General features: G+C 39.6%; 1 long non-coding RNA gene across 1 annotated transcript in view; it reads left to right on the top strand.

Annotated features, from left to right (window-relative positions):
• LOC145434526 (uncharacterized) overlaps positions 1-16,998 on the top strand; it is a 369,322-nt gene that overhangs the window by 74,630 nt on the left and 277,694 nt on the right. The gene's annotated exons all lie outside the window — the stretch shown is intronic.

The following is a 16,998-nucleotide window of genomic DNA, read 5'->3' as shown; positions in this document are numbered from 1 at the left end:
CAAAACCGGAGTAGAATTCTCAAATACCGGTCAATTTCTCCCACTTTGCGATCGGTTGACTAAAAAAAAAGTCTTTTTTTCCGCTCAGAGCTCAAAATACCGTTTTTCTCTCACATTGCCAGGTGGATGACTAAAAAAAAGAAGAAAAAATTTTTTTTTGCTTTAAATCTGACCTAAAAAGAGGACAAAATCTCAAAAAAGAGGACAAAAGGGCGTCCTCCGAGGACACTTTCAAAAAAGTCAAAAAAGAGGACAAATCCTCTTAAAAGAGGACGTATGGTAAGCCTATCATAAGACATCTCGGGTCATTTTACATTTTGACGCGGGCCACGTCAGCTCAAGTCACGAGACGAGTGACAAGGAAAGTGGAGTTGAATTTTGGAAGTACGAGGTATGATTCACAGTATTTGAATTTTGCTGACAGATTGAAGTCTAATTGAGTCTCTATATATGCATGCGCAATGGCGTTTTATCGCCCACGCATGCGTAGAACTGCTAAACTCGCATATAACTATGCATATAGCCTCATACTATGTAACAATATAGTTCTTAAAATTTTTAGACAGTCCACCATAATCATAGGTTTGGTGGCATCTTGCAACCAAAGTATCGTACATTAAAACGGGTGCATTTTCAATGTTATGCTACGTTTTAGGTCATGTGTGAAATGAAGAAGTTGCAGACAACCAGTTACGTGCGACTATAGAGATTGTAGGATGGAGTGACGACTGAACTTAAATTCCCAATTAATGTTCATCCACGACATATTTTGTTGGCGTGACTTTGCAGTAGTCATCATGTAAAAAATGGATATTTATGGTATTATTGGCGGTAATACTTTCAATATTTGATAATATACCTGTATTATAGCATACTGCATACGCATACCGAAATATCCATGTGCATTGAAAAATACTATTTCCACTACGCACAATCATATTCAACATCCCATTAGATTCGTTCCACTCCGCTTTGCGTAGCCAGTAAACATTGTTACAAGGCGCGACTACCAACCCCATTTCGAATTGAGACGCTGAATATTTGAGTTTTTGTGTGGTTACAACGCATATTTCTCGATGGGAATGGGTCGACGTATTGGAGTTTGGATACTTATAAAGGAATGTGGGACTAATTGGATATCTTGATATCGTTGATATCAGTGTAGCCGAATTAGTGAATATATTGGATACTTGCGTGACGGTCTTGCGATTATGTACCGTTCGAAGCGATAAATACCGGGATATTCGCTGCGCACGATCGGTGGATACCAGCACTGATTTGTAGCATGTAGTTACTAAAGTGGTGCGTTATATAATGATAGGCATCGTTATACTGCCTGATGTAGCCCTGATATTATCTTGAAAAAGAGTCACTGACTCGCGAGGATATTTTCTGCGGCCCGTTTGTGGTTTGAGATTACGACAACCAATGAAATGACACTATTGCATGCGGAAGGTTATCATTTTCGGAAGCGTTACTCAAGGAGAGATTACAAAATGCTCAAGAACAAAACATGATCTGTTGTTTTACCAGATTTAGTGTTTAATCAGGCAATGCAACTTTTAAGGTAATTTTAACCAAGAAATAAAATTACGAACGAAGTAATAAAATTAATCGAAATATTTCCGCCTTACACGTTTGTCACAGGCAGAAACGAGCATTCGAAAACGACCTTGAATTCGATCTAAGACGGACTCCTTATAAATCGTAATCTAGCTGAATTGTTAGATTATTATTCACGGTTTATCGATATTGTAAATACTGTTTTGGAGAGCAAAACGGCGTGTTGAGTGTCGCAGCCAGGACCATATCTCTCGCAACCCAAACCCCCCTAATTGGTGGGGGGATCGAGCTCGAAAAGGGGGCCCAAAATTATTTCGTGAATTAACATAAATCATAGAGTTTTTTTTCGGAAATATACGCACCAAGACATATGAAGTTATATGCCATGTAAGATGCGACTCCGAGAAGTGTGCCAAAACGACCAGCAGCGAGAAAACCTTGGACGAAAAGGACTGCCCTTGTGCTGACCGAAAACATTTATAGGGTGTGATCTATGGTACCATAGCCAAATCAAGCATCAAAGATAGGCCATCTAATCATTTAATAAAGTGGTTTTTAACATTTTTTCCTCCTGCGCCCCCTTTCAAAAATTACCGTGCTCTAGCGAAAACGCCTCATATTGTGAGGACTGTCATAAAGACAATGGGTAATGGGGAGGGCCGTAACAGCACTTCGTCAGTCCCCCTAAAAAAATATTGTCTTGGGCGCTCATAGCGTGGTAAACAAAATTTCTTAGGGCTTCACCCCCAAAGACCCCGTGGCGTGATTTCGTTAGTCAGAAAAGTTTGTGTGGCTTGGTCGCCCCAGGTGCCAAATTTTTCTATAATGCATGAATCGATAAGCGTAATTGCATATATATGTCGCTATAGATTATTTATCCTCTCGGCCCACGCAATCAGATTTACCAGTAGCGCGACGTATTCGGGCGTGCCCGTTGGTACAAATTACTTCGTTAAATGTTTTTATTTTGTTACCTCTAGTCCGCTATATAGTCAAAAGATATTGAGACACATAATCGTATTAAACTACAGTAAGCTGCACACGGTTCAAAATTGGTATATCTTCACTGGCCAATAATTTTTTTCTTATGGATGTTATTTGTCCTGTGGGGTGCAGATTGCGACGATATGATAATTCGGCACAGCCGATTTAGGCACCTAAGGACAATTAGACTTATATATATATCTATCGAAGTTTTCGGTCAAAATAAGGGCAATCTTATTCGGCTATAAGGTTTTCTGGCTAACGATCTTTTTTTCTCACTTCTCGGGGCCCAATATTGGTCGGAACCTCATGTGTCTTCGTGCATCGTGGCGTGGTATAATGGCCGACGCCGAAATACCTAATTCTGTGATCTATAATTATGCGTATTTTTTCGTGGGGAAGTGGTCAAAGCATGATGTTTAATTTATGTGCAGTCACCTAAATAATTTAAGGGACCATTCGAGTTCACTCCCCCTCGATTTTGGGTTTTGGTTGCAGCAGTTTCGGTCCAGGCATATTAAATCAAAACGGCTTTCCTGGATTGGTAAAATAACGGCCATTAGGGCATACATAATTAGCAAAATAACGTATACATATGCTAACAAGCAGATTCCAGACGACAAGCTCAAGCAATTTGAACGCCTTGTCTTCGGCCTACTGTGGAGCCCTGGAAAACTCGAGCAAAAAGGCAGAATGAAACTGATCAAACCCAAGCCAGAAGGAGGGATCGACATGCCAGATATTGAATCCGCCACACATGCAAAGAGAGCAAAAAGGCTACAACAACTAAGCCGACTTGAGAGCCCGATTGATATCTGGCACGCTGAAGCAATATACAATTTGACAACGAAGGTGAGAGATATAAATTGCAATTTATACAACAACCTCTACCCTCACAGAAATACCTTGACGAGGGAATGGAGGAAGGAAAAGGAAATTTTTGACGTAATCAAAAGCCAATCACAAGAGGTACAAGAACTAAGCCAGAAAGAAATGTACCAGATCCTTGTTAAAAAGAAGACACAACAAGCAGGAAACCGAATGTCGGACAGGAAACAGATATGGCTATACCAACCCAATATCAAAGATCACATTGACAACAAGCAACGCGAGATCTCGTATCGCATCAACACTGAGAGCTACTTTACAGGCTCCAGAAAAACCAACGCGGGATGGATACGAAGAAAAGACGCCTACTTGAAAAACAAATGCAAATTCTGCCTACATGCAGAAGATACTATGCGCCATACCTTCGCCGAATGTGCAACTTACAAAAAACTGTTCTCTCTTGTAATACAGGATCTCGAGAACGACCTGCAAACGACTATCGACGCTACACCCGACGAGATAATGCGCAACGTATACGACGGACCGCAAGCTCCGATCATAATAAAAGCCTTTATGAACGTGAAAACCCTTGTGTGGGAATGGAAAAATGCACTCGACATCCAAAATGAATACGCCCAAAATATTGACCAACGCATCAATGATATAAGAAGTAAAATATCCCGAAAAATTTAAGTGAGCCCAATGAACGCACCGATAAAACGAGATAAATTGTATCGTATTTATAGACCCACAAAACCCGACCAATCCACCCACAACATATCCCAACCACTCTAACCTCCCATCCAATCCCACTCTACCCCACCCCCTAAACCCTTCCCCAGCCCATCTAACCCCCCCCTCCACCTCCCAAACCCCACCACCACTCCGCACCGAATACCCATCACCCAACCCAATCCACAAACGCAAACGAGCGCCAGATACCGGCGGCTCCTACTACGACCACGACTACAAATTTACATCGACTACAGCGAGATGAGATGAACCGAGCGGCTACGACCTCGACTACAAATCCAAATTCGGCGACGGCTGAGATGAGATGACCCGATGAAAGCGAAAGATTTTCTTTATGAAATTATTGATATTTTATGTACATACTTGAATAAAAATCACTCAAAAGGTAAGAGGTCCAAGTCCTTTGGGTATTTTCGGTACTTTGGTATTGGAAATATTTCGCGATTTAATTGCGCTCGAGTACCAATCGACTATATTAAACCATATAATAGTTGTATTTGGTATATTCAGGGACAAATCAAGATTTTTAACAACAATCGGGCACGGTATCATACCATTTAGTTTGAACCAGATGGACACATCCCGAATTCTCATCTGCGATTGGCAATACGGGGAAATTATTAGTATTGGATTTTGTTTTAGTGCTTTGTGTGACTAAGTAAGTCAACTGGAAATGGGATGCATATATCTGCTCACATTGAATTTAGCACTGAACCCATTTATTAAACATGAATGTATTCCAAACAAAGCAACTCATATTATATAACGTTCATGTGAGGTTGTGGACCACAACACTAGATTTAGTATCATCCATAATGATATGATGAAGAAATAATATGACGATGTAATTTTGTAGCTCTCAAATACAAGTATATTTAGTTATTCCTTTCGTGCACAAAGCCTATTCTATGTACAAGGGGCTATCACTCTTAAAAGTGATATGCGAAGCCTGCTTCTTCGATTTCCACACGCTATGCGCTGCAGAATATAATACCTAGTTCGAAACATTTTGTTGAGAATACCCCTAGCAAGCTCGGCGGTAGAATTTTAACGGGAAATTGGCTATCTAAAAGTACGCGCAATTCATTTTAAATGAAAAATAATAACCCAATACATTTATGAAAACATATGTAGCAAACGTCGCCGCGTAGTGCGACCATAAATTTCGAGATTTGACATGTTTTGTGGAGTGTTAATTTGCTCTGAATACTCCTTAATGATATATCCTACTACTACATTATCTACTGCGAAGCCATTTTTTTTTCATCCCCCCCCCATGTCGCCCCCTGAGCCCAGCACCCCTCCAAATCGCCTCTGACCGTTTTCGGCTCCTTCAAAATCGCCAGCGCCCCTTGGGTGGCGCAGGAGGCAAGGTCAAGAACCACTGGCCTAATACACCCCATACAACAAAATATAAACGTTCACGTGCGACGATAGACGATACTAGAATGTACCGTTCTTTCACGTAGCCTATTGTTGTATTGTTGTGGCCAGTTTTCTGGACCACATTGAAAACGCAAAAACTAACGATAATAGTATGTCGGGTGCTGTGCAATGACGGTGTTTTGCAAGTAATTCAACAATTAGTACATACAAACTGAAATATCTCTCTGGTTTGGTCACGAAGAAATTTTATAGCCTTAGCGACCCATACTTTACGCACCTCGGATCTAGAGTTATGACGCAAAATTGACGATATTGAATACGCAACCTCACAAAGTTGAAACAAAATGATATGATGAGTGCACTACTAATCAACACATTATTGAGATAAAATTTAAGCCTGATACCATTGTTGACGAGTAATCTAAACAAATCTACTAGATTTGTTCAGTTTAATTCATGTGAAAGGGTTCGTCAACCTGCCGTCTCTCTAATTGGCATAAATAGGGACGCCATCCTATCAACCTTTGGAAATTTTTTTTAATGAATATTAGGAATTTTTTGGTCAGTCATGTAATCCTACTCTATGTTCCTCAGTATCAATCGTTAGCACCCATTAGCTGATTGATGATAATAGACCATAGCCATGAGCACTTTATTCTACATGGGTCCGATTTTGAACGAAAGGGGATCAGACTTGAGATTGGGAATTCCCAATTTCGGCTCATTTTCGTTGCTATGCAGTATGCACTCGCGTTCAATTCAGCGGGGGCGTGACGTTACCGCTATTAGATCACAGTTATGTACAGTTGCGTGGAAACAACCAAATGGCTGATATTGAGTCAAGTCATTCAGTCTATCTAACCAAGTCATTCATTCTATCTAACCAAAGGCAATTTACGTCAATATTTAAAATGGCTTGACGAGTGATAAATACGGTGTCATTCGGGAGCTACCTGGGTACTGTTCACGAAGATGGGAATTTCAAATAGCTCCTGGTCCTGGAAGCCGAAAAAATAGGCCAAAAAATCTATAGTGTCACGCCCCACGGAATTCGAACAGAACACATAACAACCATGAAGAGCCGAAATTGGGAAGATCAGGACGGACAGGAAAGAATCAAATCTGACCGCTTTTCGTTCACAATCGGACTCAAGTACAATAAAGGGATCACGCAGAATAATTAGCGTCAATCATCTGATGCAGTGGTTCTGAACCTTGTCTCCAGCACGCCAAGAAGACGATTTTGATTTCAGGGGGGGGGGGCGAAAGCATGCATGTGGCGCTATGAGGGGAGCTCAGCTCGCGTCGATGTAGATCGTGTTGTAGTTATGCAACATTGGGCGATACTAGGAATAGGGGAGATGTGGTACCGATGGATCAAAAATTGGAAAATGATTGCTGGCCCCAAAATGTTCAGTCGAAAACAGCAGATCTTTTGCTGGCTCAGCACTTTGATACAAGCTCTACCTATCGCGCTCATATACATGAATATCCGTCTTTTCAAAAATATTTATGGACGTTCAAAATTTGTTGCTCGAACGTATCATCGGTCCCTACCCGGTGGGTCCAATGGCACACGACCCGGGGACCTATGACACATGTACCCTAAAAACTCAAATGTGACATCTTTTATTGCTCAGTATTATAATCTAAGCTACAGCAAGCCAAAGAAGAATGTTTGGTCGCAACCGTTACAAAATAGAATAAATATTAACTCAAATGTTGTCATAAAATCACGTTTCGATTTTGGCTGGAACTTATAAATTTGAGGGTACATGCATATTGCCCGAAAATCGACAGTGTGACTTCCAAATACCTCGTTATAGCGATAAAGCATCATAGGCAATTATTAGATAAAGATTTTCTGTACGTAGGCATGTTTCATTTGTTTCATGATTAGTACGCTTGATTATTTTGCTTGATTTGGCTACTGTATCATCGGTCCCCACCCTACGAATTTTATACATGAATCGAAAAAAATTCCACTCAAGGAGGGTACTGAAAAAATAATAGGTGCCATTATACAGCCTGATACAAGCCCTACACTTCACAATAAAAATAATTGCTGGTTTGTTCGTGTTGAAGGTTACAAAGGAAAATCTATATGTCGATCTAAATTTAGTTTACACCCCCCAAAACAAAAAACATCTGTGAGAGACCCCATAGCTCGCGCACGTCGAATTTTTTTGTATGTGAGGAAAGATTTTGACAGCATGCAATTGTAGACAAGTTCACGAAGTGTAATCATGGAATTATCATGGAGAATTTTCAAAGTATTTTCGGTCCCAGTGATCCGTCGGTACCACATCTCCCCTACACTTTTTTACTTGAAATTATATCACAACTACAAATACAGACATATTCATATATGTAAATTATGATTTGCACAAAAATGGGGTTTGGCAGTTACCGCCGACTTTTGCTTCTCCCTGCCCCGGCCGAGTAGAACCCGCGAAAATAAGAGATTTCCCGAGAAACTCGTCATATTGTAGTAGCTACTTTTGCGTGTGTTTCGGTTATTGTCTATAGAACCAAGCACAGTGACCTAGGATAGGCTACTAGGATAGCCTGCATGGGATAACGACAAAAATTGCGCTAGGCGCGACGAAATTTTATTATTGCAAGAACTTCATCAAATATTATATGTATTTCAAATGTTCTATATCAGCCATTCTCAACCGGGAGTCCGTGAAGCATTTTCAGGGGGTCCGCGAAGCCTCAAAATATTTGATAACCTAATTTGTATTTTTTTGAATTCGGAAAATAATGAGGCAGTTTCGCTTCGTTACTAGTAAAACTATAGAGCTCACATCAAGAGAATGACCGTCTGCGATGAAATATCCTACCGTGCCGACTCATTTTCATTGCTAAATTGCCCATAGCCCACTGATACTAACATTTTGGTGTTTAGAGATGTTTTGTTGGGGATTGTGGGAAAGATAAAGTTGGATGAGTAAGGTCAATCACGGTGACTTCGAAATGTTTAAAAAAATCCATTTTCTCCTGTGATGCATAACCATTTTTCCGTAATAACTTAAACATATGCTTCTAGATAGAAATGACCAGGCTTGACGTTATATGTTCAATAAAGAACTTTGTTTGTCAATGTCGCTGCCATATTTGTTGCGATCATACCGAAATGTGTCGTCGGAAGCCTTCCGTGTTATTATGATATTCGCCACATCTATATACATATTAGTGAAAATGGATTTTCGGCACTTGTTCATGTCAAATCGAAGGCGCGTATATTCTCAAGACACGACCACTTACTTCAAGAAATCGCGACCCATGTTTAGGGCGCGATCCATACTGTATGAACTCCTGTTATATAATATGGGTTGCTATGTTTAGTGTATATTCATGATACGTTAAGAACCGGATGCAGTATGCCCATATTTAACCGAACTACATTCAATGTGAGCAGATACATCTACTAAATTTTCATGTGATTTACTACGCTCGCAAAGGTATAAAACAAAACCGTACACGATAATCATCCCTCTATAGCAGACCTGGGCAAAGTGCGGCCCGGGGGCCAAAAGCTATCTCTGCAGCCCGCGAAAGGTTGCTTGGAATTGCTTTTTGAATGACTAAATCAATAGGCTGCATCAACACATCAGGAAATTCGGGTAATTTGAAGCCTGTTCATTAATATGCCACGATTACGTTGCCTACGTACCTCGCATGCGTAATCCAGATTCAAAATAAAGGTAACGTGGCAAAGTATGACTAGCAATTAAAGTTCCAAGAAATCAATTTTTTCATATTGTTTAGTTCAAATCTTCTTTGTTGTCATTGTCAATTACGCATTATGCGGTATGTGTTTGAAAATGTTACGTGATACGTTTCCAAATCCCTAATTCGTAACACAAGTCAATCAATGCTCGCGATTGCTATATGAATCATCATATCTATCACACATATAGGATCAACGGGCATAGCAAAAAAATAATGCCGAAAACTGGAATATAAAGGTTTAGACTTAAGAAAGCTGAGCACTAAATATTTTATTGGACTCAAGGATAAACCCGTCCTTTCAGTTTTAGCCTAACATGACACAGAGATTAAGGATTTTAATTAATGTCGGTCTTATGACAAAAAGTACGAAACACTAGGTCAAGGTAGGACGAAGTTCAGAAAAATATAATCTTCGCTCAACATCACGGCTAATGAAGCTGCTCACGGCTCGGAAGGCAGTGATCTAGAAAATAAGTTATGTACTATTGCGTATACATTTCAGAAGAGGGGCGCGAAGCCGAAGTTTAATGAAAATTCTTTAGCTCTCTGCGCGATTTATCCGCCACTTACAGTTTTTGCACTGTGTATAGTCCGACTGCGATATTTCAGAATTCATACTTTAAAAGCCATAACCTTCCATGCCATGAAGTTATCCGTTGGGATTGCTAGCATTCTGGTTGCTCTTTTTAATATTTTGTGATATCATAAAAAGGTGACGCAGAGTTATTCACTATCATAGAAGGAGGCATGCCTAAAGAAATTTGAGAACCACAGTTTCGGATAGGGGTTTGAAAAGAGTTAAAATGTATCATGTTTAGCAGTCTTTCGAATCATGACGGCAAATAGTTTTTTTTCAATTAATCGTCAATTTTTACTACCTGACATGAACACATTCATTGAGCCGCATTTATTAACAATGTAATTTTAGAAAGAAATTTAAAATGCCCCGGAGAATATAGCTAGAATGTTTCACTTGGCCCGTCAACGTATTTTCGACTTCTCATTTTGCCAGCGGAGGAAAATAATTGCCCACCCCTGCTCTGTAGCCTATCGCAGAGATGGATTCCAAATGTTTATATTTGAGCTCTAACGCAATAGTATCAGTCCGTGCCCGATGGTTGTTATGAGGACCTTCATTTGATCCTGAATTGGTCGAGTGATCATCGCTCACGGTCACACGCCGAAATATTTGAATCCAAAACCAAAACGACCGACCGAACTTCAACCTTTGACAAGTTGTATTAAGTACAATTTTTACAGGACACAAAACTGAGGCAATTTCTGGAAAGAGGCACTTCAGGAAAATGTTTAAGAACCACTGGTGTAATGAATGGTAGGGATTGATAGGGGACAGCAGGAAGCCTGGTTATATGGCTGGCCAGAAGAAAAAAAACGTATATTAATTACAAAATAATTCAAATGTTTTTCTGGGCGGTTGGCGTCACTATTGACCTTGACCTCAGTGATAGCGGGTTGATCAGCCACGGTTATTTCCAAATCTCTACTAGTTGCTGACTATTGCGCCTGACGAGTGCCAGACGAAAATATTCGAGTTCATTTCAGTATGAATCTACTATTCAACTGTATATTGAAGTTCTGTGCCTTCAAGAACCCAATTTCGTATGATTTTAAAAAGTGATTTTTAACCTTGCCTCCAGCACTCCAGGTGGGAATTTGGATTTTGAAGGGGGCGCAAACACTCAGGGGTGATGTGGAGGGGGCGCTAAAGAAAATACATGATGTGCAGGGTGGCGCTTAAGAATATGCATATCAGTATAGATATTGTAGTAATTATCATGAAGAAATATAGTCCCATGGTGGAACTGATGTTCTAAAACCTTAGCTCTCCTTGCAAATTGGAAATTTATGAAAAAATTATAAAATCGCACAATGTTTCGTCACGCTTTGGGCGTAATACAAAGACGATTTCTGCGAAATGTTTCCACAAGCACAGTGGTTATTATATATATTGTAAAATGTGGGTTATGGGCTCCTTGCACATATACTATTAGATTGCAAAGTTCTTTTTCACAAAGTTGTCTAAGAGGGTTATTCTCGACGAATTATTCCGAACCATGTTTTGAACCTTGAAGCACACTGCGTGTCGAAATCCAGGAAAGTGATCCTCGAGAGTCGAATTAAGATCTTAACAGCTTCAAGGCCCTTATTTACCGTATTTGTACAATAGACATGGTTTGAATCTTTCTGGGTTTTATTAAAACATAATATCCTTGTGTTTGATAGCGACATAATGTAATTTTAAGTATATTTGTTCGTCTTATCATAAAGAATGATACTGTTTGGTGCTGTGACTCACACGGTTCGCAAAGGAACCTTGACTATCTGATCGTTAATTAGTTGAGTGTTCATATGGCTCGATTTTGCACGAAATATTTCAAATAGTTACTTGCAAATCCGAAGAGATCGACCAAACTTTGACCTCTTCCTCATTAACTTCGCGGTTGTTTGTGGTATTCATGGTGTTTTACGACTATAATAATGCTTTAAACATGGTAAATTATCTTTATTATATTACCGTAGCTATGGCTCATCGTATTTAGTACAATCTATGAAATATGACAGGAGTTCGCCAGACCACGGAAATTCCTGAAAAGGAGCGCTAGAGGAAAGGGATAATAACCACTGATTCAAACCAAACGAATATAATTTATATTACTCATAGACAGTTGGATCATGCTTGAATTGTATCTCATGTTTATTGTATTTAATAGAGTATTTCATCACATCACCTTGTTTCAACTATGTGAGGTTTTGTATTCGATATCTTTAATTTCATTTCACCCTAATGTAATATATATGTGATATATTAATTTTTTCTCATAACTATCTAATATATGCTGCGTATATTTCCAAAGAAGTTCCGCGCCCCTCGCGTGATCTCCTATGGTTGATTTCCGCATTTTCAAGGTAGTCCGAGCCTAATAGGGCCAATAGGTTGTAACTTACCACTTTCACACAATCTTTAAAATCAGCAAATACATCTGATGCTATACCTTCGACATTGTCCTGAAATTATAAATGCACAGTCGTTTATGTCGCAAGACCATTGACCACGAGATAAGGAGCATTCATTGAAAAGCGGGCACAATATTTGATCTGTTATTTATACTTAGCATAAGGTAAAAACAGCTCCAAAAAGCCAGTTCATTTCCCAGTACTTTTCCGAAACTACATTCAGATAATTAGCTACACATACCGCTCTATCGCCGTGCGCCATCTTAAAAGATTTCCGTTCGCTTTTATGAAGTTGGATTTTCGTTATTTTGGACAAGCTTAGGACAAGTCGCGTCTGTAATGGAATTCAATATATACATTAACCAAGTTTTTTTCTCTGGTTAGTGAAGTTATAGATTGGATGGACATTTTCTATCCCCTGTGCGTGGTGGCTCTGGGAATAAATCTGATGTTAGATCATTCCGCACATGGGAACTGTTAGATTTTGTTAAGTTGTAGAAAAAAAAAAAGTATTCATCGATCGACTATCTACCAACCACGTGCCAGTAACCGCCAAGCCAGTGCCAAAGTAAACGAGTCAAATTTGTTATTTCACCGAATCTCCGTACCGTATCGGTTTTATGTGTAGTCATTATAACACTCATTTTCTGACTAGGTATTTTCCCTTCAATATTCTAATTTAGTTGTTCAGTCAAATGGCTTGTGTTATCAAAGAAAGCAAAAGCTCTTTATACAGGAGAGAAATTTGAATTGACGGTTATCAACGGCAATAACAGTGAAGTATGGAACAATTGTACTTTCCTCAATCGCACCTTTGAGCGAGACTATACTCTGGATTTGTTTTGTGTCGGCAGTGTAGTGGCACATTCAAACAACGTAAAGCTCAGTGGCGCATCACTTTTACGCACCCATATTAAAGAATGATTAATTGTATTTAAAAATACAGCATCAGGACAGTTTTCAATGCATTCTTTGTGTGCAGAGCTGTGGTGTCGGAGTCGGGGTCGTAGTTTGACTAATTTTTATTAATGGAGTCGGAGTCTAGAAGGTTCCTACTAGAATAATTCCCAATCCTTGATTTTCTACCTCCTCATGAATTAGTTTAATATTTCTTGGAAATCGCTACTTCAGGTAACAATTGATAAAAACTTACTCCAACTTCTACTCGATTACTATCATTGTCTATTTAGAAAACATCTCCTTATGTCCTCATTCTTATTTGGCCCTGTTGTTTCTATTTGGCATCGAATATTTATTGATATCTTGGTTATCTCTCACTGACTTGCCGGTAACCGAATTACACTGTAAATTTGTATTTGGCTCTCATCTAGTAAATGCGCTGCTCCTAAAATTTCTTTAGAATCAACAAACCACCAGCAATTCAACCTGGCCATTAAGTGAACCGATTGACCTAATCAAATGGCACATAACAAACGTCCAATATAACAGTGCGCGAATCAGGGAAAAAACAAGATATTATCGGGGCTCACTCCAGTATGTCCAGTGTCCACCTTGAAATCTAACGAACAACTGAATGTGCCAGCGCGGCATCATGATAGATGACATTTCTGTCACATATTGTACCCGATTCATGACTTCTGAAGTATTTATGAGTGTGCGTCATACCAATTTATAGATTTCGGGATCATCAACCAGTAAACTTTTCTGACGTTACACGATATTTCGGAATGCGGCCCACCCCTGGTGATTTATTGATAACAAAGCAGACCTTGTGTAAAATCAATAAATGCCTGTTTTACGATCGGCCTAGATGAGTTTGTGCATGTTAGATATGCAATGACTGATGGCAAGTAATAAAAGTAGTTTGCATTGTACCGACCGATCTTGCGCGTTTATCGGACTTTTGACTGAAATAAGTATCTTAGTTTGAACATGGATCAGCCTAATAAATACCAAAAATGATGCAATCAAATTAATGACTGTATTATTGATTGTTCTTATGTAAGATTCAATCCAACCTATATATAACTGTTTGGATTAATCGCGGGGCGTTGGCACATTGTGATGTCATTACTAGGTTATATTGTAGAGAACACATGAGCGTGGTGCGGACGGCGTCGCGATTCAGACTTCATCGGAGTTTAGACCATAAAATATATTTATTAATATTGATACGTGGACTAAAACCATAGGCTGTATAAACTTCATCGAAAATGTGTTTACTTTGAAGTCCCGTTTATTTATGTACCGTGATTGCTTAACCTAGGCTATATCTGTGAATATTTCAGGTTAAAAACAAACCATATGTAGTACAGTATGCCGTAACATTTAAAGTTCCAAGTCACTGTTTTCATATTCAAGTTCAAATCTTCTTTGTTGCCATTGTTACATTAGCAATTCAAAAGTATCTGTTTTAAACTCATACATCAAAATCCTAATTCGTAAAATAATGCAACTATAGTGCACGTGATTAACGGTCATCTTCACTCTCATGCTTTTTTTTCAAGCAAGAAAGCGTGTGGTTGAAGGCCGACATTTCAGAAAGATTCAGAGCATTCAATATATTTGTTTACCAAAGTTAGCCGTGAACTGATCTTTTACATTATGACGAGGATGGAGCAGGAATCCGTTGATGGTTGTAATTGGAGTCGGCGTTATGAGAAAAATCAGGCAATGATATTCGTACAGTCGTCTAAGGAGGACCTGCTAGCGAAACTGGCAAAACAGCAGGGCCGTTCTACCAATCAACACATAGCAAGGGCTGACAGAGCTATGCCGCAATATTACCACATCCACTTCAAATAATGTATTACTAATGTTATTCACTGCTTTCAATTTAGAAATAAAACTGCACGTCGCAGAATATAGTCTAAACTTTTGTCTTCTGCTTCGCATTTGGTCTGCCGGGAAAACAATTTCCCATCCCCTTTGTATCGGATATTAGTATACATATTACTGGTGGATGCAGTGGCGGCTCGTCCTATAGGGCAACTGGGGCATTGCCCCACCTAAAATTCTGTTCAATAACAATTTAACCATTTATAGACGCACAGCAATCAGTATATACCGAGATCACGGCGAAACCCGCATTATTCTTGTGCTTTCGCTAACAAATGCCCATACATAGCGAAGTCTCTGCGAAAATCGAATTCTCTTCTGTGTTTTCGCTTTGTGAATGCCTGGCCGGGGCTTGCCCCGGTAGCGCTCATAACAAGCTTTCACTATCTATTCTCTCAAAGCCGCGCACAATAAAGAAACGGTGATTTACTCTCTCCTATTCGTAAAATGGCCGAGCAAGTGGGGCAACTATGCCTGTCGCCCTTAAGGTGTGATGTAACAATCGTATCTATATCTGAACTCGGTTACCGTGATATGCGTTGACTCGACCTTTGCTGGTATATGTCGATTTTGACGGTGTTTCGCACCATGATAATTCTTGAAACTTGGTACGATATGTCGTGAAGGTAGTATTTAGCACTGCTCCAAGTTTCAGGCTTGCTACTCAAAGATAAGGGTGGTAATTTCGTTTCCGAAGTTCAGTGTGTGCTGATCTATCATGTACATTGTACAGCAAACAGATTTTACTCAAAAGCCGGTATTGGTCTCCATTGATTTTGACGATGTTCCATACCGAGATCGGTCATGATATTTGGCACAGTAAGTCTTAATGTTCGTATCGACCGCTGTAATAACTTTAAAGTTTGTCACTGAACTATGTGGGTGGTAATTTCGTTTCCAAAGTCGAGTGAGAGCTGACTCTTCATTTATCGCTAACAGATTTACGCAAAAGCCGTTATTGGTCTCTATTGATTTTAACGATGTTCCATACCTAGATCTGTCATGAGCTTTTGCACGGTATGTCTTGATTTTAGTATCGAACGCGGTGCCAAGTCTTAAAGTTGACGCTCAATGATTGAGGCAGTTATTTCGTTTTCGAGGTCGAGTATGGTAGAGATGCGCGCTGATCTGATACTTAGCCTACCTACATCATTGCGGATCTCACGGAAAAGCCGGTGTCTGTCTGTGCTAATCTAGTCTGCGTTCCATAACGAGATCGGTGATGATATTTCCAATGGTATATCTCGATGATCGCATGAAACAGCTAACTAAGATTCTCGGTTTGCATTCAAATATTCACATAATTTTATGTTCGCCAATGTGCATTTCACTGTGAAATTGTGGCCTTCAAACCATTTGCTTACAATCCCCTGTTAAATGCGATAGCCATTTCATTTTCGATGTCGGCTAACAGCTGATCATTCGATCAGCCTATTCCTCGATCTATTTTACTCAAAGTTCGGTGTTCGTCTGTTTGTATTGATTTTGACAGTGTACCATGCCGGAATGGGTTATGAGATTGCGAATGCTACTTCTCGATGATTTCATGTAACAGTATGCTAAGTTTACGGCTTTCATTCATGTATTTATTGATTAATATATTTTCCAATAGCGATTTGGCAGCAGACAGTAAGCCGTATGTGTTGCGTCACAATCTCCAGTTTCAAGGCCAAAATGTACTATGTTGTTCCGAGACCGAAGTTCCGAGGCTGCTGTCCTTAGTTCTTCAAAGACCATTCAAATTGTTGTTCTGGATTCAATATGACAGGCCCAATCTATGAGATAACAATTGCGTATGTGTCCGAAGTCGTTGACCTTTGCAGTTAGGCTTACGCAATCTCTCGAGTTCTAGTCATTGGAATTAGTCTGGTCAAGTCAAGTGCGAACATGAATCGTATTGAATCTTTGCTCCGTACGTAGGCTAGTTAACGCAGTTGCCTTTAGAGCGAAAATTAAAGGTCTAGAAGACTA

This window comes from Botryllus schlosseri, chromosome 1 (genome assembly GCF_051294905.1).
Source record: "Botryllus schlosseri isolate E-star chromosome 1, Bs_hap1, whole genome shotgun sequence".
Classification (NCBI taxonomy): Eukaryota; Metazoa; Chordata; class Ascidiacea; order Stolidobranchia; family Styelidae; genus Botryllus; species Botryllus schlosseri.
Note: the sequence above shows the minus strand (reverse complement) of the source record. Positions and strands in the feature narration are given on the sequence as shown.